Raw genomic sequence first — 27,902 nt, 5'->3', positions numbered from 1 at the left:
CGGGCATAGCTGGCACCTCACCAAACATCCTTGGCCGTCGGCTAACACAGCCCCAATGAGCCACTTGGTGTGAGAGCTCGGACCTGCCCCTGTCCCAGAGGGAGGGGGTCATCTGCGAGGGGACTGCACCACTGACCTATCAGCTCTTAACACCCAAACTTTCAGTCACTCTATCATCAGTGCCTGTGCGTGTAATTTAAACAGCAAAACCAGCATCACTGGGCTAGACCAAAGGTCCACCTATCTCTGTATCTTGTCTTCTGAAAGCAGCCAGTACCAGGTGCCCCAAAAGCCACTCAACAAGGCACCACTGGGAGTTGAACCCAGGATCTCCTGTTTACAAGACAGGTGCTTTAGCCAGCTAAGCCATGGTGCCCGTCTCTGGCTAACGTATGGTGTCTGCCCACACCTGACTCCCTGCCAACGCCCCCCACGGCCGGACAAGCGTTGCTTATGTTGGATTCTGTAAAGCAGAGAAGCAGGTGAAGTTTTGCTCCCAAGGTGTGTGTGTGATTCTTTGGACAAGTCTGCGCTACAAAATTAAGTCAGTGTAACGACATTACTTTGCGGGGTAAAAAATTTAACCCCCCTGAGCAATGCCATTATGCCAACCTAATCCCAGTGTAGATAGCACTGGATTAACAGGGGGACTTCTTCCCACCCACTCTGCCTCCTTGGCTGAGGCCTGCTGGTCCACCTTTCGCTCGCTCCTCTCCTCCCCCAAGGCCTCACTGCCGGCTGCTCGTGCCTCTCCGCTCCCTACCCCACGGTCTGCCTGCCACCCACACTTCTCTGCCCCCTCTCCTGAGACAGACTCTGCCCGCCACCCACACTTCTCTGAGCCCTCCCATGAGACCTGCCCAGCCTGCCACACACTCCTGTCTGTCCCCTCCCCTCACCTGCCCTGAGAACCGCTCACACCTCTCTGCCCCTCCCACGAGGCACCTGCCCGGAGGAAGTTGTGGCTCTTCAGTTTCAGTGCCTGAGCATCCTTGGCCCCAGTGGGAGCCAGGCTACGTCTCTATACGACAGAGTTATGCTGCTTTAGTTAAAGCGTTTTAATTAAGCTGCTGTTGCATGTCCACACTAGGCTGCTTGTGTCACCGGAGCGCATCCAGGCTAGCAGCTCTTGGATCGCCACAGAGAGCAGTGCATTGTGGGACGCGATCCCACTGTGCAACTGGCCGCAGGGTGCTTTGGGAAGGGTTTGCAATGCCTCGTGGGCAGCCACACGAGGCAGGTTTCTCTATCCCATTGTTCCATGGGCATCCGACTCGATTGCCAGCTGCTTTTCAGCTGCCATGGGCGTGGTGGGCAAAGAGTGTGTGTGTGTGTTGGGGACAGTGTGTGTGTTGTGGAAGAGTGAGTGTGTTGGCACGCTGTCCCTAAGTTCAGACAGCTGCTGGAAGCAACCAGTCCTGAGTCAGGGGGAGAGGGGACACCCCAGTCCTGAGTCAGGGGGAGAGGGGACACCCCAGTCCTGAGTCAGGGGGAGCGCGACAGCCCCGACATCAGCCCCCACTTCCCGCACTGGCTCAGCACAGCCCAGCAGTCTCTGTCACATACACACACTCACACACACTGCTGCCTGCCTGGCTGTGTGTCAGGGTTCAGGACGAGGCGGGTTTAGAGGGCCATGGGCCCAGCACTTTTTAGCAGCCCTAAGAACGGACGACGGACGGGGGAACAAGGTGGAGCCTTGGGGGAAGAGGCGTTCTGTGGGTGTGGCCTCAGAGGGAGGGAGGGGGTGGCATCAGGGAGAAGGGGCGGAGTGAGTGAGGGCTGGGGGGAAAGGGGTGTCATGGGGATGTCACAGTTCGGACGCCGGTGGCCCCCCCACTGTAAGGAAGATTCCCCCACCCCTGCTCTGGGTCTCAGGTGTGGTGAATTTGTCAGGTCTGAGACAGGAGTTGCTTGTGAATGACAGTGACCCCTTTGCCAATTGGCACCAATAAGCTTTTGTCACACATTGCGACGGGGCAAGGCAAGACGGCTATAGTAAAGTAGTGAGGAACAGGTATTTTAGCCCCAGGCTAAACAAATCCTTGGTACCATAGTAACCAAACGGCAGTTGTTTCAGGTTAATCAAGACACCTGGGGCCAATTAAGATCCTTCTAGAAAGCAGTGGAGATAGCTAGGTTGATTGGAACACGTGAAGCCCATCAAGGCCTGGCTGGAACTAGTGAAAAGCCTCCCAGTTCGTCAGTGAGGCGCATGTGTCAGGATCTGTAGGAGGAAGCCGTGCTGTTGGAGGAACCAAGCAGTGCAAATCCACATCAGGTGCAAGGAAGGAGGCCCTGAGGTAACAGCAAAGGAGATACTGAGTGGGGGCTGCTGTGGGGAAGCGGCCCAGGGAATTGTACACGTCCTATTTCCCAAAAGTCAGCTACCATAGCTGCTACTATTAGGGTCCCTGGGCTGGAGCCCAGAGTAGAGGGTAGGCCCGGGCTCCCCCCTCCCCTCCCCTCTCCTTCTTGATTAATCATGGATACTGGGAAACAGAGATTGTGCGAGGGAGGGTTGCTTCTCCTCACCTCCCTTGCTGGCTTATGATGGCTCAGTAAGCTGTGGCCCTTGCCTCTAGAGAGAGAGAAGGGCTATGTGGAGGGTCACAGTGAGCCTCTGAGGCTAGCAAAATCCACCAGGAAACGTGGGACCCATAGAGACAAGGACAGATCTTTGTCACAACATGCACTGAGCTATACCCTCACACCCTGATATAATAGAAAGGCCAGCACAAAAAACAGAGAAAGGAACAATAAGATACTAAAATAACAACGGTTGGAACTCTCCATTTCTCTCAGTCTTTGGGTGGATGGGTACGAAGAGCTGTAGCTACAGTTGAGGAACCAGGCGATCGGACAGCTAGCCCAGCCCTCCATACTAGTACCTCCCTCACATATAGGGAAATGGGTCAAAATTGGAATTCATGTCATGACTCACTTCCCATAGGGAATCAGTCTGTCTCAGGCTCTGTCTATACTTCAAACACTGGAAGTGTAAGAACTTGAAAAACTTCTACAAATTGTCTCTTTGAATAATTTTGCTTTCACTAGAAATAGACTTTGAAACTAAGCAAAATAAGTTCTATTTGAAACACAAAAATTTAAAATCTATACTGGGCCAATATTCACTTATACATTCTCACACACATTCTTCCACCCCAACCATTAGAGTGAGGTTTTCTACTAGAACTCCTTACACTACAGGGGGTAAATTAAAGCAAATTAACTTTTCAAGATCAGCTGTCACTAAACAAGACACTTTGTTTTACAAAGTGATTCAGATTATCACACAATTAGTCTCCTACTCTTTAACCAATAAATTCATTTTCATTGGAAACAATAACATATTCAAAGAGCTCAAATTCTTGTCATATGAGTTCATTTTCTTTTAATCCCCGTTGCCAACAACTGAACCTTGGCTCTAGTTCTGGTTTGTCCCAACGTAGGTCCCAACCAATTCTCTGAGTTCACATATCGCTGGTTCTTCTGCCATGTGTGTTGGTGGAAGGGGTCTCCTATGTGGGAATGTTTGCATCACGAGGAAAAAAAAAATCTCTCTTTTCACACTTTTTAATCTTTCAAAGTAGGAGGAGGTAGAGGAGAAGGGATGTAAATGCATAAAACACAAGAGAAAACGGTCCTACACTAAAGGCATTTATCGGTATAACTATATTGCTCAGGGGTGTGAAAAATCCAGAGTTGAGCAATGTAGTTACACGGCCCTAACGCCCTGTGTAGATAGCGCTACGTCAGCAGGACATATAGCTTGAGGGGGCTGGACTAATGAAGTCCGACGGGAGAGATCTCTCCCATTGGCTTAGAGCATCTGTAATAGCATGCTACACCAGTGCAGCTACACGGGGGCAGCTGTGCCAACATCAGCTTTATTGTGAAGCCGGAGCATCAGACACAAAACCAGAGAATCAGGACTCAACATGCGAGTATCTGCAAGTCTGAAATTGGAACCGGACACGTTCGTTGCCTCATTGGTTGCCATCATTTCCACAGCCTGAAAGTCCTTGTTTCTGTGAAAATAGAATGAATTATATTGAAATTATAATTCATTAAAGAAATGCTACTTGAAGGGTTTGTTGAAATATAGTTGTCAAGAAGAGAAACATTAAGGAGTGTGAGACAATGGGTCCTCAAACTAATTAACTTAGAGCTCCTACTGAGCTGGGAGATTGGTAAACATTAGTATGCAAGTAAGATATGTATGTATATTTGTCAGTTTCTGCTTCCTTTTGTCTCTTATGTTAAATTGGCTTATCTGTATAAATAAGTTAGCTTGAGCCTTTGCAGGGGGCTCACATATCTGTGTGCACTGGCAAAGTGGTTTGCTAATAAACAGAATGGTCTGACAAATTATGTGAGTCCTGAAGCTGACTTTGACATTACCCGATCAGGCACCAAGTTTGGAATCCACGAGGAGGGAATGTCCTATGAAGCACTCTCTCTCTTTGGATCCAAATGGTGAAGGATGATTGTTCTCAATCTAACCCTGACATGCTTTGGATCTGTAATCAGTGAGTTGTACAAACAAACAATTTTCCTTGGGGCTTTGGTCACCATAGCTTCTTTTACTGGGATGGAAACCAAGAACGGAGCGTGTACTCATTCAACCCCAGTTCTTTCCAAATCCTTGGCCTTGCTTAGGGTAAATGTACACTTCAGAATCCTTTACAAAAGCACTCAAAATCTCAGCAGTGTTAGTGAGGAATGGCTTCCTGAAACATGCCCAGCTTTTCTTTAATTTGGTGGCACAATTCCAGGCAAGGGACTGGATACAGGCCTGTTAGTTATCAGAGCTGGAGTTTCTATTCAAAACTAGCTATTTTTCTGCAGCTATTAGATTTCCAACACTGATTTCATTTCATACACTTTTTTTTAGCACCTACAAAGGATAAATTCAATAAAAAACCCACTTCTATTTCCTCAACATCTGCATCATGAAGGGGACCATTCCCCATGCCATAGAATTAGTTAGGTTATTTAAAAACTTTTTAGTAACCTAGCATCCCCCATAATGGGGGACAAAACAGCCCCCTTGCCAGAAGTGGCTCTACCAATTGATGGAACCTGGGATTTAAACTCCAAATGATCACACGGTGCTTGGGATCCATCTGAATTCCCCTTCCAGGTTTTTGACACTTTCATCTCCAGGCATAGCGACTCTGATATAGGATTAAAGAAGTCAAAGCATCGTCTCCAAGCACAGACAGCTGAGAACGCTTCATCACGTGACACTTTGAGAAGTGGAGGGATAGAATGTGATGAAGATCCCTCCTGTCTGAGCCATGCAGAGTTAACAGGTCTGGAGTGATGGGGAAGGAGGGAATCTCTGAGTCACCCCATCTCCTTCCAGTGTCACAGAGGCTGAAATGACACTTCTTTTCCTGCCCCTGCTCCTCTTCCTTTAAATATAATTGGGAAAGTTCCCAATATAACTGCTCTTCAGCACAACCCAGAGCAACGTGAGAACAACTGGCAATGATATAATCTGAACCATTGGTGATTCCGAACAATAATTTTGCAATAGGAGGAATGGTATAGATGTGATGCTCCCTGGTTCCTGATAGGAAGGGCACACTCAAATTATTCCTGAGACAATGGAGTAGATAGGAAGGACAAATGGGTCCACCTCAAAACAGGGTGAACTGCAAAAGGCAAAAATGGGCCACTCATTTGGACACGCTGAGGGATAACGGTGCTGCAAACAGTTCAAACAACTTTAAAAGTTACTATGTGGGAATCAGGAAAAGTATTAAAGAAAAAAAAGTACGGATAGCCCTAGAGGTTTTTATGGTGTTGATCTCCTGTGCAGATTCTTGGATGGCTAACATGGGCTGACTGCCAAGAGAAGGTTTTCCCACACTCACGGCATTCATAGGGCCTCTCCCCTGTGTGGTTCTCTGATGGGTAACAAGGTTTGAGCTGCGATTGAAGGTTCTCACACTCACGGCATTCATAGGGCCTCTCTCCTGCGTGGATTCTCTGATGCTTTATAAGGGCTGACTGGTCATATACGTTTTTCCCACACTCAGTGCATGCATTTTTTGTCTTTCCCCTGAGGATTTCCTGCTGTGTTGTGCTTTCCTTGAGCTCCTTCTGAGTTCCCCGACAGGAAATTAATTTACCCACTTTATCCCTTGGCCGATTTTCCTGCTCTCTCTCTGGTCTGTGCTGAATCTCACAGGATTTTCCCTGCTCATGACTCCTGGACACGTTCCTTTCCGATCTTTGTGATAATGCTCTGTGTTTATCCACTTGCCCAGCATCTTCCTACTGAGAATTCTGCTCCTCTTTCTCACATGCCATCGCATCACCTGCTGCGGTAGAGACAGAAACCTCAAACAGGGATGGGAAGGGGAAGGCCAACGAAAAAAAGTGCTGGAGAGAGGTCAAATAAAAACAGGAACTGAACTCCTCCAAACACTTCCCCTAACTGGGAGAGAGGAGGGGATCAATTCAGCCTTCACATCCCATCAAATTCATGGGGGGAAGGGAGGAAGCTACTGCCTGATGTCTGCTCGGATCTACAGGAAGCCATGAGCTATAGTTACCCTGAGGTTATGACCCCTGCTAGGGACAATAATGAACTGAGTGACCTCCCAAGGGCTTCGTAGGGCATCCCAGATGTTTCCTTCAGGCACTTACAGATTCTGAGTTGGTTTCATGTTTCCTCACCTTTGCAGGGAGCTCTCAGGGTCTGTCATACTGGGAAAATGATAGCATTTTCACTGACACCTTACACGGCATATCTAGCATGATTCATTGCAATTTCATCATATTGGTATTTTATTATTAATTATTATTATTGAAGTGTCTCACAATTCCCTACAGTGTCACGCCTAGTAAACAAGTGAATTCCCAGGACCAGCTCCCTGGGTCCCTGAAGATGCTGAGCACTCTGCTTATGAGGGATTGAAATACCCACATATCTGCTGGGGACACACACAGACAGGCACAGTCTGTACCCTGTGACGAAGTTCCTGCTCTACCTTGGTGGGTCTTGCGCTTATTGGCGGATTTGCTCGCCTTGGAGCTTCCCGGCAGCCCTCAGCTTGGCCGTTTTTCTGAACCCAGAGTCCAGGCCAACGACTCCTGTGTCTGACCAGGAGTTGGGAGGATTTGGGGGGAACCCGGGCCCACCCTCTGCTCCGGGCTCCAGCCCAGGGCCCTGTGGAATGCACCTGTCTAGAGTGCCTCCTGGAACAGCTCTGCGACAGCGACAACTCCCTGGGCTACTTCCCCATGGCCTCCTCCCAACCCCTTCTTTATCCTCACCATGGGACCTTCCTCCTGGTGTCTGATAATGCTTGTACTCCTCAGTCCTCCAACAGTCCGTGTTCTCACTCTCAGCTCCTCGCGCCCCTTGCTCCCAGCTCCTCACACGCACCTCACTAACTGAGGTGAGCTCCTTTTTAAAACCCAGGTGCCCTGATTACCTGCCTCAATTGATTCAAGTAGCTTCTTGATTGGTTGCAGGTGTTCGGATCAGCCTGTCTTACTGGTCTCCAGAAGGTTCCTGATTGTTCTGTTACTTTACCCAAGGAAAAGGGACCTACTTAGCCATCTGGCCTGACCCTGTCACAACCCCTATGTTCACTCTTCTAGAAAACTATGATCAATTATTTACATAGTATGGCTTCTTTGAGGTATCATTTGAAAATGCATAATCTACAGAATATTATCCTCCTGTTAAAATATGTGTAGCAACACTATGTAAAATTATGAGATTTTACTGTATCCTATTAGTGAAAAAGTTACAATTCTGTGGAACACCCTCAGACCAGTTCCTCAGAGACAGCAAGTCAAGCAGCTGGTCAAATTGCCATTCTCCAGGAGGGGGAAGGTGTGAAGAAGACATTTACATTCCTTCACAGGGACCACTTGAAGCTCATAGCTACAACAGACAGCCGGTCACCAGGACTCAGCTGAGAACTGAAGTTGTTTGTCGTACAAAGGACTGAATTATAAAAAGAGGGGAGGAAAATGCTTGAGACTCTCTCTCTCCCCCTTTTCCTCTGCTCATGACAGCTCCTGAAGAAACTGAACTTGGCAGCAGGGGCGAATTAGGGGGACTTCTGGCTGAAAGGACAGCCAGCCTGCCTCAGGATATAGTGAGAGAAACATTTGCTTTGTACCCGTTTTAGCTTGTTAACTTAGATGTTAGTTTGGGTTTTATCTTGCATTTCTTTTGTAAACAATTCTGGCTTTTATACCTCATTACCTGTAGTCAATTAATATGGTTTTTTTGCCGGTAGTTAGCCATCTCATTTTATTGTTTCATCTAACCAGTGTGTTGGGATTAAAGTGTGTTGGAAAATCCTTTTGGGATAACAAGGCTGGCACATGTCATTTTCCACTGATGAAATGACAGACTTCATATGACCTTGAGTTGTTCAGTAGTGTGCTGGACAGTGAAAGATGCACAAAAGTCCGGGACCAGAGAATTTTCTGGGGTTCTCCTGTGGTGCACTGTAATTCGTGAGTCGCTGACTAACAGCGCTCAATACTGTGTAGCTGGCAGCGAGTTACATGCTGGAGACTGGGTGTTAACTGCCCAGGAGTGGCTGTTCTCACAGTAAAGCAGTGTAAAAGCCACCCCAGCTTGGGCAACTGAGGGGAAACAGCTGTTCAACCAGTCAAGATTGCACTGTGGTTAATGTCACAGACACTCAATTTCAAAGCATCTTCTAAAACACAGAGAAAGTAAATCCATGTCCAGGAAGTTGAAGACTCCAGACAGAGGACAAGTCTCCCTGGAACTGCTTCTTGCAGAGAGAGAGAGAGGTCCAGACACAATGAGAGAGTCCTGGGGAAGCTGGGAACACTAAGAATGGGCTGGTGGGGTTCAGTGGAGAAAGGGAACAGGAAGGGCAGGGATATCACTGAATGCAGGATCTCAGCAGTCCTAGATGTCAGGATAGCACCTAGTGCAGCCCATTGGAAAACATAATCCCAACTATACATATAAAATGATGGGGTCTACATTAGCTGTTTCCACTCAAGAGAGGGATCTTGGAGTCATTGTTGATAGTTCTCTGAAAACATCCACTCAGGGTGCAGAGGCAGTCAAAAAGCAAACAGGGTGTTGGGAATCATTAAGAAAGGGACAGATAATAAGACAGTACATAACTTGCCTCTATATAAATCCATGGTACGCCCACATCTTGAATATTGTGTGCGGATGTGGTCGGCCCATCTCAAGAAAGATACATTACAATTAGAAAAGGTTCAGAAAAGGGCAAAAAAACCCGGACTAGGAGTATGAAACAGCTTCTGTATGAGGAGAGATATGTAAGACTGGGACTTTTCAGCTTGGAAAAGAGACAAGAGGGCATATGAGAGAGGTCTATAAAAGCATGTCTGCTGTGGAGAAAGTAAAGAAGGAAGTGTCATTTACTCCTTCTCAGAACACAAGGACTAGGAATCACCCAATCAAATTAATAGGCAGCAGGTTTATAAGAAACAAAAGGAAGTATTTCTTCACACAACGCACAGTCAACCTGGGGAACTCCTTGCCAGAGGACGTTGTGAAGGCCAAGATTATAATAGGGTTACAAAAAACAAAAAACATCATGAGAAATCTATCGAGGACAGGTCCGTGAATGGTTATTAGCCAGGATGGGCAGGGATGGTGTCCCTAACTTCTGTTTGTCATAAGCTGTGAATGGGTGACAGGAGATGAATCACTTCATGATTCCCTGTTCTCTTCATTCCCTCTGGGACACCCAGCGCTGGTCACTGTCGGAAGACAGGACACTGGGCTAGATGGACCTTTGGTCTGTCCCAGTGTGGCCATTCTGAAATACCAGGGAACCTAGTGAGTCCAGTGCAATGGGAGGGAGTAGGAAAATCCCTGGCTGTGGAGAACACTGGGAAATTAGAAACTATCATTCAGAAGCAACAGACTCTAAATAGTCTAGAAAAGCAGAATGTGAAAAATAAGAATCGGGGTCATGTGACTTCAGGAATGAGGGACTCAAAAAACCAAGTGTGCAGAGAAGGTAGATTGTGGTTAGTGCACATGGGGATGGGGGGAGCAACTCTCCAGGTCTCAAGGATTTTCACCAGCAACCGAGGCCATTGTCCCATGCACGGGGCAATCCGGAGCAGTGAGGAGTTGTGTCATCTGTAATCCCTCTGACACTGACCCCACGGCAGCCACACCCCAGCAGGAGGGACATGGAGTCAGGAACTGGGTTTTCCTCTGTCTGATCCTCGTCTTGTCCACAGGAAAGTGATTCTCCCCACAGTGCAGTAATACATCTGTCTGGGCAGATGAGAGAGCTGGAAATCTCTTTCAAAACTCTTTTATCCCACGGACCCTGTCAGTCTCTATCTCCTTTTCCCTGTGCCCTCTCCATGCCTGTCTGCTCGGAAACTCTCATTCCTGGGTTGTTTGCTCCCCCATGGCTGGATTTGCTCCTGCAAATGGCAGGAGAAATGGGGTGGGGGGCTGTTTGTGTAGAGTCATTTTATAGTCCTTCACTGCCTGCCTGGGATTTCCCCATTGCCTGCCTAGGACCCCCACCTGCCCTCCAACAGGATCTGCCAGCCCATTTGCCTGGGACCCCCTCCTCCTCCCAGCAGGACCCCCTGACGCTTTACAGGAGGACCCCTCACTCTGCGCCAGGGACCGCCCCACCACAGCTCTGTGCACTGGGCATGGCAATGGTCCCAGGAGCCAGCTGGGCAATCCCAGACAGAGCCCCTGGCACAGCACCAGGCAGCATCTAATCCCCTGCCCCACCTGCCCAAGAGACCCCCACCCCCACTGGTCTGCAGCCAACAGACCCCCAGCCATACCCACCTCCAGGACCCATAGCCTTAGGGCTGGGCACATCAGAGCTATCCCCCAAAACCCCAAACCCTCCAGAACCCACCAACCTGACTAGGGTCCCCCCTGCCCAGCCACCCAGAGGCCTCCCCCTACCACAATGCCCCTTCAGCTCCCGCTGCAATCTCCCCGCACAGACATGCACCCCCCAGCAACAGTGTTCCCTCACAGTGTCTGGTAAGTGGATAGAAAGTTATCACCACCCCCTGCTGGCCAGTCACACAGGCAGAGGGAGCCCGGGGGGACGCCTCTTTAACAGGAGAAGGGAAGCCATGGAGGGCTAAAATAAGTAAGAAATTTCCATACTCTGTCACGAGCAAATAATGGCCACCGTGGATCCACCCCAGAGTTGGCTACAGCTTTGCACTGCGGGAAGCCCCCCCTCATGGAGACCTTTTCTCATGGGGTTTGGGATACTTCTGAACCACGCTGCACTCAGAGGGACCTCCTCATCCCGTGCCAGCTGGAGAAAAGAAAAGGGTCCAGCCAACTCTCCTGTTACCAACTGGGAACCACCCATCCCCCAAACAGGGGGAGGCCCCTGGCTTTGATGGGTATTGAATCTATGGCTAGTCTCTTTTATCAGTAAACATTTTTAACAGAGAGAAAGGAGGGAACAAATGATTCTCAAAGGCGAGGGAAAGATGATCATTGTTGCAGGGGGGTTAATTTCCCAACCAGGATGGAGAAGCTCTCAGGGCGACAGGTCCCCCCCAAAGAAGGACAAGTTGCTAGGATTTAGAGACATGGGGAACAGCCCCTAACCCAAGAGGATTTTTAATTGACATTTGATGATGACATCGTAAGAGGGAAAACTGAGATTTGAGATCAGTGTTCAGAAATGAAAGAGAAAGGTTGGAAATCTGAGGGATTTTGGATCCATTTATGCAAATTATAGAGAGGAAAGTGGAAAATGAGAGGGATTTTAGAGCAGTTGTTGATAGGAGGTTGTCACGGAGTCCCTGGGCGATGCTCTGGAAGTGCTCCCCATGAAGCTGGGCAGGACTCTGGGGAAGTCTCCTTTCTGTGAGCAGCCTGTCTGCAGGACACACAGCTCACCCAGCTTCCACCTTCCTGGGTCTGACCTCGGACCATTCAGCATCCTCTGCCCCTCCGTCCGCTTCTCACAGCGTGTCCACTCAGGCGGGGCTCCTGGGGAAGCCAGAGGGTCCTGCCCCCCAACTCCGCAGTCAGACGGGACTCTCAGCCAGCCAGTAAAACAGAGGTTTATTAGATGACAGGAACATGGTCTAAAACAGAGCTTGCAGGTGCAGAGAACAGGACCCCACAGCTTGGGCCATTTTGGGGGCAGTGAGCCAGACAACCACGCCTGCACTTCACTCCAACTCCCTCCAGCCCCTCCTCCTCTGGGCTTTGTTCCTTTCCCGGGCCAGGAGGTCACCGGATTCCTTTGTTCTCCAACCCTTCAGCTCTCACCTTGCAGGGGGGAAGGGCCCAGGCCATCAGTGGCCAGGAAACAGGGTGTCGGCCATTCTCTGTGTCCAGACTCCTGCACACACATGCCCTCTAGGGCTCTGCAATGGTCATACACCCTTATCGCACCACCTAGATACTTAAAAACTTCATAGGGGAAACTGAGGCACCCCCACACTATTCAGAGGAAACATTAAGAACAGTCCCACTTTGTCACATCTCTCCCCCCTTCGAGATCGAACTGAGAGGGGTCACTTTAGCCGGTGACCTGGGGAAGTTTGAAGCCACCAACGTTCCCATGGGTGCCCCAGCATCTCTCCCATTCCTCGGTAGGAGTTACACCAGGCCCTTCCAGTTTCACGCCCTCCCTTAGGTCGGTGGTGATCGATAGCACTCGCAGGCCACATGTGGGAAGGTTTCTGTGGCCCATGCCCTTTGGCCACCCCAAACCCCAGGGGGTCAAACTGGGAATGGGTCTTCTCCCCAACAAGCTGGCCAAACACAGCCACTTGGTTATGGGACTGTTTAACTTTCTTAACAGCTTTCACTTCATCTGAGACCTTCTCAAAGCTCTCCACACTGGGTCTTTCAACAGGACAGTCAGTGGATCCATTCACAACAGAAAATTTCTGGCTGTTAGGAACTGAAACTTTCTTGATTAAATCACTTTCACACCCGTCAGTGGCAGTAAACTGCTTGCAAAGACTCCATGAGGATTCCTTTTCCTAGGGCTTTTCTATGCAACAATTCACCCCTCCCAGAAATTCTGCCCTTACCCTCTTCACCGAGGGCTTCCTCTGGAGGAACACTTTCCTGAGCAACAACAGACTCTTTCTGGGTCTCCCTTACATCCAGAATCACCTCTGGCCCATCCGGCGGATTCCTACACAATCCCCTTTCAGGCAAACTTACAGACTTCCTAGAGAAAAGGTCAGAAGCATTCTCCTTCCCTTTGCCACACACAAGTTCAGGAATCTTTTCCTTCTTGCTACTGGTTTCCACACCCTCAGTAGGTAACACAATCACATCACCTTCCTGCTCTCCTTGTGCCCTGGCTAGGATCTCACCCTGATTAGACAGAGTTGCTGCACCCTTTCCAACAACACACTAGCAACAGGCAAAATACAAGCACCAGAATTGTCTCGTCTCTGGGATTTTACATAGACCCTAACTGGATGCGACCTAGTTACAGGGCCATTCTCCCGAGCAGACACAAACTTAGGACCCTTCCCTTCCTGGGCTTTAGCTGAATCCAGAACCAGCTCTGAGACAACTGCACGCCCCTCAACCATCACAGGCTGAAAGGCCCCTTCTGTCTGCTCCACAGACAAAGAAGAGCCGGACACACTTTCTTCTTTCCCAGACACCCAGCTTGGGACCTCTCTCCCCTTGTCCCAGCACACAAGGCTGGTCACAGACAACTGCTTGGAGATCAGGGTAGCTCCCTCCATTGGCAAGTCAATACCCCTGACAGACACAGGTACGTTTCCTTCACTGTCCCAATTCTCCACCCAGCTAACAGGTAAGGTCCAGGGACACTCCTCTTCCACTCTCCTCGACTTCCCACCCTGCTGACGAGACACAGCCATCAGCTCACAAGGCTGCCTAGGCTCATCCAGACTTTCCTTACCCAGCACCTTGCCACTCCCCACAGATCCCCTGCCCTGCGTGTGTCTCCCCCCACTCAGCTGGGGTCTCAGCTCCCCCCTTGCTCAGCACTGCCCTTGCTGTCCCAGTGGGGGTAGGCAGTGAGCTCGCTGCTTTCCTCACAGCATCAGAGCCAGCGTGAGCCCCCTCTCCGGTGTGCAAGGGGGGCGGGGAGCATCTCTCTGTCCCACCCAACTCCAGGGGTCTGGTTAAAGTCAGGCAGATAGCTTGAGCCTAGCCGCTCCTCCCTGCTGCCAGCCAGGTCATCTGCATTTGCACTGACCATTTCCCTCTCCACCGATTGGTTCCCCGGATTCAAACCCTTGGCAGTTACAGGAGTAAGGCCTGGATCCTGTCCCAAAGAGACACAGTCACCCCATAACAGGGTCTTGCAGCTGGTGTCCTGGAGAACCCTAACGACCAGCCAGCCCCACCCCTCCTGGGTCTGCACAGGGATCTGGGCCATAGGCAGGGCGAGGGGCTTCGTCCCTGGGACCCTCACCCAGCTCACACAGCCCCTCAGCCTCTGAGGCTGCACCACCCAGGGTCTGACACCAGTTCTCTCTGTCCCAGGATCTCGCCACCCCAGGAATGTCTCCCCATTCACCATCACCTTCCGCTCCCACTGGGGGTCTGAGGGGCCTGGCCCAAGGAAACTCCACACAGACATATAGGTTGGGACCAGGAGTGGGAGCCTGTCCACCTCCCCACCCATCTGGCTGACGGAGTCTACGGCCTTGGGACCCAGCAAGGGAGCTAGACACCGGGGCTTTTCCGCAGGGTCCCCCGGTTCAAATCTCCAGCCTGCTCAAAGGCAGTGAGGTGGGCATCCACATCCCCCCCTCCTTAACCAGGAGCAGCAATTTAGTCTCGAGGTTCCCTGCGGAACTGGCCCCCCGGGGTCTATCCCCACTCACCCCTGGGGGGTCCCCTAGGCCTCTCCACTCCCCCATCACCAGTTCATGCTGCTGCTGCTTCTGCAGCTCTTTCTCGGGCTCTCGCTGTCTCTCACAGTCCTCTTGCTCTCTCGGACTCAGCTCCAATCCTGTCCGACTCCGATCCCCGGATGGGGAACCCGATCGTGAAGACCCTCGTCTGGTCGGGGTCAGGAATCTTGGCGATGCCTGGCTACCACTCCAGCTGCTCCCAGATCCTGCTATAGCCCCATTTCGGGTCAGGAATCTGTCCCTTAGAGCGGTCATCCTCCTCCAGCTGCACGATTAACTGTGCTTCGGTGAACTTTCCAACGCTCAACCCTCTCTTTCTGCACAGGGTTACAATGTCCTTCTTCAGGAGACGGTGACAGGCCCTCACTCCGCCCTTCCCAAGTTGTGGACTCACAGGCCTGTGTGCTCTCAGCTCCCCACGGTTTCCAGGGAGAACCCCTAGTGTGCCAGCCCTTCTCGAGATCACCCCCTCTTTGTCAGGGTCGAGCGGCAGACTCCTCCGTCCCTGGGACCGCTCGCTGCAGTCCCCAGGGGAACCCTGTTACTGCAAAAGTCCTTCTCTCTGGTCACACACTTCCAGGAGTTAACCGCCCCCTGAAACTGTCTCTCTCTGAATCTTCAGCACGTCTGGTCCCCGTCAATCTCCCTTCATTTTACTGCTCCCCAGTCACTTTCTGCAGGAAGCGCCGTCCACGGGGTGCAGTACATCCCACCGCTGCCACCAGTTGTCACGGAGTCCCTGGGCGATGCTCTGGAACTGCTCCCCATGAAGCCAGGCAGTACTCTGGGGCAGTCGCCTTTCTGTGAGCAGCCTGTCTTCAGGACACACAGCTCACCCAGCTTCCACCTTCCTGGGTCTGACCTCGGACCATTCAGCATCCTCTGCCCCTCCATGCCCTTCCCACAGCGAGTCCGCTCAGGCAGGGCTCCTGGGGAAGCCAGAGGGTCCTGCACCCCAACTCCGCAGTCAGACGGGACTCTCAGCCAGCCAGTAAAACAGAGGTTTATTAGATGACAGGAACATGGTCTAAAACAGAGCTTGCAGGTGCAGAGAACAGGACCCCTCAGCTGGGGCCATTTTGGGGGGGGGCAGTGAGCCAGACAACCACGTCTGCACTTCACTCCAACTCCCTCCAGCCCCTCCTCCTCTGGGCTTTGTTCCTTTCCCGGGCCAGGAGGTCACCGGATTCCTTTGTTCTCCAACCCTTAACTCTCACCTTGCAGGGGGGAAGGGCCCAGGCCATCAGTGGCCAGGAAACAGGGTGTCGGCCATTCTCTGTGTCCAGACTCCTGCATACACCTGCCCTCTAGGGCTCTGCAATGATCATACACCCTTATCCCACCACCTAGATACTTAAGAACTGCCTAGGGGAAACTGAGGCACCCCCACACTATTCAGAGGAACCATTAAGAACATTAAGAACAGTCCCACTTTGTCACAGAGGTAAAAGCTGAGTGTATTTCCCACCACTATTTGGTCAATGAATAGAAATGGGCAACATTGGCAAACGTTTTAGATCCATATTCAGGAACCTGAGAAAAGGTGTAAATCTGAGATTTTCGTCGTAATTTATAATTACGGAGACAGGGAAAGCTCTCAGGGGCATATTCAATTAGAAGTAGACAACTAGAGTAAAAGTGGGGCAAACTTTTTTATCAATCTTTGAGACGTACAGAGAAAACTTGTCACAAACTACGCAACTGAGAACATGGGATAAACGCCAAGACCGGGGGGGATTTTATGTGGCTATTAAAGAACTAGCTGGAAAAGGGGGGACCGTTTGTCATATAAAATCCAGCCTGTCCAAAACATAAACAGAGAGTGATCGTCGTCGTCCCCCCGGCCCCGGTCACCTGGGCAGCAGGGAGCCCTCTGAGGGGCTGACTGAAGGGGGTGGGGGGGGAGCTGGAGGGCTCCCTGGGGGAGGGGAGGGGGCGGTAGTGGGGGATGGGCAGGTGGGGGGGCAGGTGGGGGCTGGGGGCAACGGTGCGGCAGTTGGGGGCATCAAGTGGGACTGGGAAGCCGGGATCGGGGGCAGCCCCATGGGGGACACGTCCCCTCCCTTCCCCGCCCCGGCAGAGACCCGGTGTCTCCTCCCACCCCCACGCCGGGGCAGCCAGGTTGGGGGATGGCTCCGGGCTCCAACTTCCCACGGACACCGGGACAAATCGCTGCGGATAAAACGGGGGGGGGAGGGAAATCCCGCCGCCCCCCCACGGGAGGGGAGTTTCAATGGACATGTGAGGAGGAGGGAGAGACGGGGGGGGATCAGGGGAGACCAGAGAGCGGATCAATGGGGGGGTGGGGGGGAGTTTACACCCAGGTGGGAGCTACCGAGAGGGAAAAGGGGAAAACTGGGGGGCATTTGTGCCCGGGGGGGGGGAGGGGATCCAATTAACTCCCCCGCCGCCCCCCACTTCCCCCCCGGGAATTTCCTGGCTGCACAGAGACAGTTCAACCCCCACCCCCCGCAACTCCGGCTTCTCCCCCCAACACCCCCCAAGGGACCCCGCCCGCCGGGCCCCAGTCTCTGCCCCCCCCAATCCCAGCCGTGCCGGGGCCAGAGAGTCACTTTCCTGCCCCCCCAACCGCGGGGTCTCCCACTCACCGGGTCGGGGGCGGGCAGAGCCGGGGCTGGTCCCAGCTGGAGAAAGCCCCCCCCGGCCGGGGACGGGGGGGTTAATGACGGGCCCCCCCAGCACAGACCCCGGAGCGGAGCCGCAGCTGCTCCTCCGAGAGACCCGACACGAGGCAGCGCCTGGGGGCGGGGCTTAGAGCAGACCGGGGGCGGGGCAGCGTCTGGGGGCGGGGCCTGGAGCAGACCAGGCGCTGCCTCGTGTCGGATCTGTAGGAGGAGCAGCTGCGGCTCCCCTCCTGGGTCTGTGCGGGGTGGGGCCCGTCATTAACCCCCCCGTGCTCCGGTGAGTGGGAGACCCCGGTGCGGGAGCGCTGGGCGGGGGGGGCAGGAAAGTGACTCTCTGCCCCCTACCTGCCCATCCCCCACTGCCGCCCCCTCCCCGCCCCCAGGGAGCCCTCCAGCGCCCCCCCCCCGCCCCCTTCAGTCAGCCCCTCAGAGGGCTCCCTGCTGCCCAGGTGAACGGGGGTCGTGGGGGGGGGACCATCACTTTCTGCTTATGTATTGGACAGGCTGGATTTTATATCACAAACGGTCCCCCCTTTTCCAGCTAGTTCTTTAATAGCCACATAAAAGCCCCCCCGGTCTTGGCGTTTATCCCATGTTCTCAGTTGCGTAGTTTGTGACACGTTTTCTCTGTACGTCTCAAAGATTCCTCAAAAATACCCTCAACGTTTGCCCCACTTTTACTCTAGTTGTCTACTTCTAATTGAATATGCCCCTGAGAGCTTTCCCTGTCTCTGTAATGATAAATTACGACGAAAATCTCAGATTTACACCTTTCCTCAGATTCCTGAATATGGATCTCAAACGTTTGCCAATGTTGCCCATTTCCGCTCTATTCATTGACCAAATAGTGGTGGGAAATACACTCAGCTTTTACCTCCTATCAACAACTGCGATAAAATCCCTCTCATTTTCCACTTTCCTCTCTATAATTTGCATAAATGGATCCAAAATCCCTCCGATTTCCACCCTTTCTCTTTCATTTCTGAACACTGATCTCAAATCTCAGGTTTCCCTCTTACGATGTCATTATCAAATGTCAATTAAAAATCCTCTTGGGTTTGGGGCTGTTACCCATGTCTCTAAATCCCAGCAACTTGTCCTTCCTTGGGGGGAAACTGTCGCCCTGAGTTCTTCTCCATCCTGGTTGGGAAATTAACCCCCCTGCAACAATGATCAACTTTCCCTCTCCTTTGAGAATCACTTGTTCCCTCCTTTCTCTATGTTAAAAATGTTTACTGATAAAAGAGACTAGCCATATATTCAATACCAATCAAAGCCAAGGGCCTCCCCCTGTTTGGGGGATGGGTGGTTCCCAGTTGGTAACAGGAGAGTTGGCTGGACCCTTTTCTTTTCTCCAGCTGGCATGGGATGAGGAGGTCCCTCTGAGTGCAGCGTGGGTCCAGAAGTATCCCAAACCCCATGACAAAGGGTGTCCATTCGGGGGGGGCTTCCCGCAGTGCAAAGCTGTAGCCAACTCTGGGGTGGATCCACGGTGGCCATTATTTGCTAGTGACAGAGTATGGAAATGTCTTACTTATTTTAGCCCTCCATGGCTTCCCTTCTCCTGTGAAAGAGGCGTCCCCCCGGGCTCCCTCTGCCTGTGTGACTGGCCAGCAGGGGGTGGTGATAACTTTCTATCCACTTACCAGACACTGTGAGGGAACATTGTTGCTGGGGGGGGGGGGCAGGTGTCTGTGTGGGGAGATTGCAGCGGGAGCTGAAGGGGCATTGTGGTAGGGGGAGGCCTCTGGGTGGCTGGGCAGGGGGGACCCTAGTCAGGTTGGTGGGTTCTGGAGGGTTTGGGGTTTCGGGGAGTAGTTCTGATGTGCCCAGCCCTAAGGCTATGGGTCCTGGAGGTGGGTATGGCTGGGGGCCTGTTGGCTGGAGACCAGTGGGGGTGGGGGTCTCTTGGGCAGGTGGGACAGGGGATTAGATGCTGCCTGGTGCTGTGCCAGGGGCTCTGTCTGGGATTGCCCAGCTGGCTCCTGGGACCATTGCCATGCCCAGTGCACAGAGCTGTGGTGGGGCGGTCCCTGGCGCAGAGTGAGGGGTCCTCCTGTAAAGCGTCAGGGGGCCCTGCTGGTTGGAGGAGGGGGTCCCAGGCAAATGGGCTGGCAGATCCTGGTGGAGGGCAGGTGGGGGTCGTAGGCAGGCAATGGGGAAATCCCAGGCAGGCAGTGAAGGACTATAAAATGACTCTACACAAACAGCCCCCCACCCCATTTCTCCTGCCATTTGCAGGAGCAAATCCAGCCATGGGGGAGCAAACAACCCAGGAATGAGAGTTTCCTAGCAGACAGGCATGGAGAGGGCACAGGGAAAAGGAGATAGAGAGACTGACAGGGTCCGTGGGATAAAAGAGTTTTGAAAGAGATTTCCAGCTCTCTCATCTGCCCAGACAGATGTATTACTGCACTGTGGGGAGAATCACTTTCCTGTGGACAAGACGAGGATGAGAGAGAGGAAAACCCAGTTCCTGACTCCATGTCCCTCCTGCTGGGGTGTGGCTGCCGTGGGGTCAGTGTCAGAGGGAATCCTCGAAAGGGACTCCTTTGGTTCTGCTTTTTTCTAGGATTGCGTTCAGAGACTTTGTTTTGGGATGCGGGAGGGAGAAAGGAGGTTAAAAGTGTGTCTGTGGGCCTAGCCTGGCAGGAGGGGCCAGGTCTCTGCTGTAATCCAGAGATTGAGCATTTTCTCAGCACGGCAGAATCTCGGATCTCGCTCTGCAGGGAAAGAGCCTGGGGGAAGCGTGGTGTGAAACAAACTAATTCCCGTTCCTAAACTTCCACAACAGCCCTTCTTGCCCGGCTAGGTTGCAGAACGACGCTCATGTTTCCTTCCGGTTCATCCCGTCCTCCCATGGGACAAGGGAGCGACATGGCTGCAGAGGAGCCAGCTCAGGTAGGGATTATTGTGGGGGGTTCTGATCTGTTCCTGCAGGAGGGAGAGGGACAGCAAATACACAGGAGAGGGGAAGGTTTGCACCATCTGGTTTGGAGGTTGGAGCAGGGCAGGAAATGCACAGGGTGGAGAAAGGGAGGAGGCCAGGGGGTGGCAGACCTGCTGGGAGTTGTTTAATAAGTGGCCTAGATTCTGGGAAGAGACCCATGAGGTTCGGAGGTGGAAATGCTCCAATCTGGTGAACAGAAAATAACCTACCTAGATGGGGCTGGGAAAAAGGACCAGACTCGTAGTGCTGGAGCCTGACCCAACTAACCAGCGGGTGCCTTGAAATACGAAGGGGGAAGCCACCAGTCAGGCTTAGGGGAGATTCCCCTGCTTCATATCCAGCTCTAGGAGTGGCTAAGTCATTATGCAAGGTAACCTATTTCTCCTTGTTTTTTCCTGCCCCCCCCGCGTTCTTGTTAAACCCTGGATTTGTTCTGGAAATGGGCCACCTTGATTATCATACACATTGTAAGGAGAGTGATCACTTTAGATAAGCTGTTACCAGCAGGAGAGTGGGGTGGGAGGTGGTATTTTTTTCATGATTTGTGTGTATATAAAAAGATCTTCTACACTTTCCACAGTTTGCATCGGATGAAGTGAGCTGTAGCTCACGAAAGCTTATGCTCAAATAAATTGGATAGTCTCTAAGGTGCCACAAGTCCTCCTTTCCTTTTCACAAGGAGGAGGGTGTTGGGCTTCCTAGAAGAGATCTCTCCCTAGACCCTGCTCGGGGCAGCATCTCCGAGAATCTGGGGGAATCCAGACAAGGGAGCTCCAGCAGCAGAGCATTGAAACTCAGCCAGGATTACAGATGACACAACTCCTCACTGCTCCGGATTGGCCCGTGCATGGGACAATGGCCTCGGTTGCTGGTGAAAATCCTTGAGACCTGGAGAGTTGCTCCCCCCAACCCCATGTGCACTAACCACAATCTACCTTCTCTGCAGACTTGGTTTTTTGAGTCCCTCATTCCTGAAGTCACATGACCCCGATTCTTATTTTTCACATTCTGCTTTTCTAGACTATTTAGAGTCTGTTGCTTCTGAATGATAGTTTCTAATTTCCCAGTGTTCTCCACAGCCAGGGATTTTCTTACTCCCTCCCATTGCACTGGACTCACTAGGTTCCCTGGTATTTAAGAACGGCCACACTGGGACAGACCAAAGGTCCATCTAGCCCAGTGTCCTGTCTTCCGACAGTGACCAGCACCGGGTGTCCCAGAGGGAATGAACAGAACAGGGAATCATGAAGTGATTCATCTCCTGTCACCCATTCACAGCTTATGACAAACAGAAGTTAGGGACACCATCCCTGCCCATCCTGGCTAATAACCATTCACGACCTGTCCTCAATAGATTTCTCATGGTGTTTTTTTTTTTTTTTTTTTTTTGTAACCCTATTATAATCTTGGCCTTCACAACGTCCTCTGGCAAGGAGTTCCCCAGGTTGACTGTGCGTTGTGTGAAGAAATACTTCCTTTTGTTTCTTATAAACCTGCTGCCTATTAATTTGATTGGGAGATTCCGAGTCCTTGTGTTATGAGAAGGAGTAAATGACACGTCCTTATTTACTTTCTCCACGGCAGTTTTGATTTTATCGACCTCTCTCATATCTTCCCTTTGTCTGTTTTACAAGATGAATAGTCCCGGTCTTTTTAATCTTTCCCCGTACAGAAGAGTTTCATTCCTGTAATCATTTGGGTTGCCCTTTTCTGAACCTTTTCCAATTCCAATATATCTTTTTTTGAGATGGGGCAACCACATCTGCAGGCAGTATTCGAGATGTGGGTGTACCATGGGTTTATATAGAGGCGATATGATATTTTCTGTCGTCTTATCTACCCATTTCAGAATGATTCCCAACATTCTCTTTGCTTTTTGACTGCCGAGGCACACTGAGTTGATGTTTTCAGAGAACTGTGCCCAGTGACTCCAAGATCCCTCTGTTGAGTGGAAACAGCTCATTTAGAGCCCATCATTTTATATGTGTAGTTGGGATTATGTTTTCCAATGGGCTGCAATATGGTGCTATCCTGACACCTCGTCCTGCTGAGATCCTGCATTCAGTGATATCCCTGCCCTTCCTGTTCCCGTTCTCATAAAAGAAGAAGAGCATCCAAATGTGTGTTTACCTTCATTCCCTCAACGGTCCTCATGGGAATCCCTGATCAGTTCCAAAGTGTATTAAAACCTTTCTTAAAGGGTTACCTCTTGGTGGTTATCAGGTCCTGTGAGTTTGTAGCCCAGAAAGACCCCCCTCAGTCAGCTCAAACTCAGCTGTTTATCCCCCAAAAGTCTGTTGTCTTCAGTCTCCTGAATGAGGGGAAATCCGTCACTACCCCTTTCTGCGTTGGGTAAACCTTCAAAAGGTGGAGCTCTGCATAACCAGCCTTGAGATCTGGCATTCATCACCCTGTAGTGATACCAGCTTGCACAGGAAACCCATCCCGCAGCCCTTCCTGGTATCATGTGGTGCATCTCGGCATCATAGTCTGTGAAGAATTCATGCTTTCAAGGGCTGGCTTAGATATACAGATAACAGTCATAATTAGGGCAAGAGTTTGCAGGCAATGAAAAGAGAGTAATTGACAAACGTGAGCAATATCTAATCCTTTAAAGCCTGAAAGTGCCTTGTGGGGAGGGCACAGGAGCCGGCTGTGTGGGGGCGGTGGGGCTCAGATACTGGGCATTGAGAGCCTAGAGCCAGCTGTGCGCTGGAGAGACGGGGCATGAACCAGCTGTGTACAGGGCAGATGAGCAGGGGAGAGGTGCTGTGGAGACGGCCACGAGCAGCTGTGAGTGCCGTCCTCTCTGCAGCATGGTGAGAGAGCCTGGCGTCCCACTGCCGATCCCAGACTTGTATGAGGAGGGAAGAAATTGGCATCAAGTCTCAACCGCAGCCAGCCTGTGCCCTGGGGAGGAGACGGGTGTCTCCAGGGAGAAATCTGGGGGATTGTGACCCTGCATGCCCCACCCACCTTCTGATCAGCAATTCCGGATATTAACGGTGATTCCAGAAACAAAGAGTAATTTTGGGAAAAAATGCAGTCCTAGCGACAATTTCCGGAAAACACTGGCCCTGGTTGTAACATTAAATCCGATAATCTCAAGATCTAGGCCTGTGTTGATCATATCTGCCACTCTGCCTTCATGGAGTTCACTCTGCTGGTGGGTTCTACCCCTTCCCCCATTCTGTGTCTGCCTTGTCTATTTAGATTTTAACTTCTTCAGGACACGGGCCATCAACGCTTCTCGGTTTGTACTGTGCCTAGCAAAGTGAGGACCCACTGTTAGTTGGCCCTTAGGCACTAAGGTAATGAATATAATTTATAATAATCATCTCCTGGCACTTTGAGCCAAGGAAGCCGGCCTTGGGACGTTACTACTTAAAAGTGAGCTGGGCTTAAAAGCATGGAATATTCTTTGTGACAAGTATCCCACAAATTCCACTGACCTCCCTTGTTTTCTTTGCCTTGAGCAGGGTTTCCAGAACTGATGTGATCTCGCAGCTGGAACGAGGGGAGGAGTCGTGCGTCCCAGACCTTCATGGCTCTAAGAAAAAAGTGCTCCCGAGAGCTCCCTGCATAGGTGAGGCATTGGTTAAACCAACCCCAAAACTGTCGGTGAATACAGGAAACATTTGGGATGCCCTACAAAGACCTTGTGAGCTCTCCAAGTTCAGGATTGTTCCCTGCAGATGTAGAATCGTTAGACAGAGGTCACTCATGGCTTCCCACCTATCCTGACTGACAACTAGCAGCAGGTCCCTCCCCAATCTCGCTGTCCCCTGAGATTTCTTCTGAGATACGGACCCAGAACTGATCCCTTCCTTTCTCTCCTCTGGGGAAGGTTGAAGGGAAAATCAGCTCCTGATAGGTTTGATCTGTCCTGTACACGTTTTCGTTCCTTCATCCCTTTTTCCATTCTTCTCTCTGAGATTTCCTTTCTCTCTGGCGCAGGCAGAGACTTACGTCTGAATTCTCTCGGTCTCCCGTCAGGTGTTGGGATGGTGAGTGAAAACGAGGAGGAACCCCAGCAGGAAGATGCTGAGCGAGTAGAAGCCCATGGGATGTTGTCAGGAAGGTCCAAAGGGAATGATTCTGGGAGCTGTGCACGCCCAGAAAAAACAAAAGCCTGTGAGAGTCAGCAGAGGCCAGAGGAAAACTTCGGTAGCCAGTCAGACCTTATTACACGTGAGAGAATGAACTTGGAAGGAACACGCTACACATGCCTCGAGTGTGGGAAAAGCTTCAAAGGGAGCTCGGACCTTCTCACACATCAGAGAATCCACACGGGTGAGAAACCTTACGGATGCCCTGAGTGTGGGAAACACTTCAAGCAGAGCTCACACCTTATTACACATTGGAAAATCCACACGGGTGAGAAACCTTATGGATGCCCTGAGTGTGGGAAACACTTCAAGCAGAGCTCACACCTTATTAGACATCGGCAAATCCACACGGGTGAGAAACCTTATGGATGCCCTGAGTGTGGGAAACACTTCAATCGGAGCTCAGACCTTATTAGACATCGGAAAATCCACACGGGTGAGAAACCTTACGGATGCCCTGAGTGTGGGAAACACTTCAAGCAGAGCTCACACCTTATTACACATCGGAAAATCCACACGGGTGAGAAACCTTATGGATGCCCTGAGTGTGGGAAACACTTCAATTGGAGCTCAGACCTTATTAGACATCGGAAAATCCACACGGGTGAGAAACCTTACAGATGCCCTGAGTGTGGGAAACACTTCAAGCAGAGCTCACACCTTATTACACATCGGAAAATCCACACGGGTGAGAAACCTTATGAATGCCCTGAGTGTGGGAAGCACTTCATTGACAGTTCATCCCTCCTCTCACATCAGCGAATCCACACCGGGGAGAGGCCCTACACATGCTCTGAGTGTGGGAAAAGATTCAATCGGAGCTCAAACCTGATCAGACATCAGCGAATCCACACGGGAGACACACCCTACATATGCTCTGAGTGCGGGAAAAGCTTCAATCAGAGGTCTACCCTAATCACACATCAGAGAATGCACACAGGAGAGACCCCCTACATGTGCTCTGAGTGCGGGAAAAGCTTTAATCGGAGCTCTGTACTGACCACACATAGAAGAATCCACACAGGTGAGAAGCCTTATGGATGCTCTGAGTGTGGGAAACGCTTCGATCGGAGCTCATACTTTATCATACATCGGCGAATCCATACGGGTGAGAAACCTTATGGATGCCGTGAGTGTGGCAAACACTTCAATCAAAGCTCAGCCCTTTTCACACATCAGCGAATCCACACAGGAGAGAGGCCCTACACGTGCTCTGAGTGTGGGAGAAGCTTCAATCAGCGCTCAACCCTTATTAGACATCAGAAAATCCACATGGGAGTGATCTGTAACAAATGCCTTGACTAGGGCTGGCCAAAGGTATTTTTTTCTTTTAAATCACATTTGCTAATTCCCACTTAGTGATCTGTGCCCCATCTTCACCGTGGTTACTCAGCTCCCCCAGATGAGTTGCCTGCTCCTGCCTTTTGCAGCTCACCCTTCTTTGGGGTCAGTCCTGTGATGTTTTCTATCAACTCCTTTCCTTTTGGGTCGAAGGAGCGTGTGTCCCTCCAGCCAGGAATGTTCATCATCCAGGTGGGGGAGAGAGGTTTGTTCCCAACAAGCTACACTGAGGCAAAAACCACTCGTGCCTTACATCCACTAGGACTGTACATGGCATTGGCTGCTCAAGTTAGTGATCTTGGTGTTAAAAGACAATTACAGTTGTCGTGCAGATGCAGCCGAGGTGCAGTGGTTGGCATTAGCTTTCCCCTTGACCTGACCTAAACTCCATCACATGTCCTAGTCTAAACAAACCCTGAGCATCACAGTTATACTGTTCCCCCATTTAAAAACAATTGTTAGTCATCAAGTTCCCCCACCAGGATCATATTGTTTCATTCCCAGTTGTCACAGTTCAGAGCGCTGTTGCTTCACGTTTTCCTGAAAGCAGATATTTTTCCTCCCGTTTTCCTCCCTTAAAATATATTGAAGTATAACAAAGAGCAGGAATAGGGAAGGGATAGGGAAAAATGTCTTTTCCCCTCTGTAACAACAGAAGAACATAGGGTAAATCAGAGGGATTCTCCATCACCATCTCTATCCCCCTGTTCTTCAATTGGTAAGGTCAATATTTCCCGAAGGGGCTGGGAAGAGGATTCTCTAGTAAATGATTTGGAACTAAGCAAAAGACCCATTCATTTGCCTCCCAAAGCAGTTGTGGCCCATGCCCTGCAGGAGGTTGCTCCTGAAGATCTTCCCTTCCTAATCAGGTGCATGTTGCCTCTTATTTGGGAAATGCAATCCCTTCCTAGGTAGAGATGGGAAAAATGGAAGTGACATTTCTGTTCAGCTCACTCCTGGGAGATGCTGTAAATGTGTAGGAAATGAATCCATGAGGAATGTGATAGAGCTGCAGAAAGACACCCATTTTGAGTAGATACCTGACATTTGGTGTCTTAGAGGGATTCTAAGCTGCACCTGAATTTAGTCCCTTATTTAAATCTGTTGCACCAGATTAAAGAAACAAAAGGGCATATTTGGGGGAGTTCTACCTCAGTATCGCTACTGGTATGTCGTGTGGTTGGTGAAGAATTCTACGCCAGAGCCGTGTAAAATTGCTACAACTAAAGTCAAAGATTTGACAAGAACTCAGGTAGAAATGAGAGGTACGAGTGGTTGATTTTCACCCCAGAGATGGACGCTATGGTGACCTGTGGCCAAGGTAAACTGTTTTTAGAATTGCTCACACTTCTAAAGGATGCCATGATGAAATTGGGAACAACTGTCTTTTACCATTTGGATCCCAAGTTTCCTGAAGCACAGAGAGAAACAGCTGATTCCTTCAGAGCCATGCCATGCCTATGGGTCCCAAACTGGCTGCCTTGCTGGACAAGAAGCACTTCCGTGTTGGTTAAATGATGGTAGCCAATGAGGGAATGTAACAGATTCCAAGTTCAGACTGCAGGATACATGAATGCTGAGTCCAGAGTCTGTGGTTTGGTCTCTTAGTTTTGCTCTTGAGTCTAATGCATGTGTCTCACTGTTCCGCCTCCTGCTACTCTGAAAGATTAGAAAGTGTGAAAGTAGAGCACAGGTGGTTTTTCTCATGATGCAGCCTTCCCACGTAGTGTGAGACCCCTTCCACCCACACTTCTGGGAGAAGACCCAGGGAGAAATGAACCCTCAGAAATGGAAGGCTCCTAGGTTATGGGAGAATGTGATTTCACACAGAGCTCACTGGGTGAAAATGGGAATTAAGAGAAAACTGCCCTAAAGGTTTATAGTTTGTAATCTTTGAAGAAATTGTGACCAGCAACAAGGAAATTGCACATGAAGTTTATTAGTGTAAGGTAAGAGGCTGATTCTGTGATCACTTTC

General features: G+C 50.8%; 1 protein-coding gene and 1 non-coding gene across 2 annotated transcripts in view; both read right to left on the bottom strand.

Annotated features, from left to right (window-relative positions):
* The window catches only part of LOC140904802 (uncharacterized), a 491,655-nt gene that overhangs the window by 18,308 nt on the left and 445,445 nt on the right, over positions 1–27,902 (bottom strand). The gene's annotated exons all lie outside the window — the stretch shown is intronic.
* On the bottom strand, positions 303–376 carry TRNAT-UGU (transfer RNA threonine (anticodon UGU)). Its single transcript has one exon. It is a non-coding gene; the product is annotated as a tRNA-Thr (tRNA).

The sequence above is a fragment of the Lepidochelys kempii genome, unplaced genomic scaffold, assembly GCF_965140265.1.
Source record: "Lepidochelys kempii isolate rLepKem1 unplaced genomic scaffold, rLepKem1.hap2 scaffold_78, whole genome shotgun sequence".
In the NCBI taxonomy this organism is placed as follows: domain Eukaryota; kingdom Metazoa; phylum Chordata; order Testudines; family Cheloniidae; genus Lepidochelys; species Lepidochelys kempii.
The sequence above is the reverse complement of the archived record's forward strand: the minus strand, read 5'-3'. Positions and strand labels throughout refer to the sequence as shown.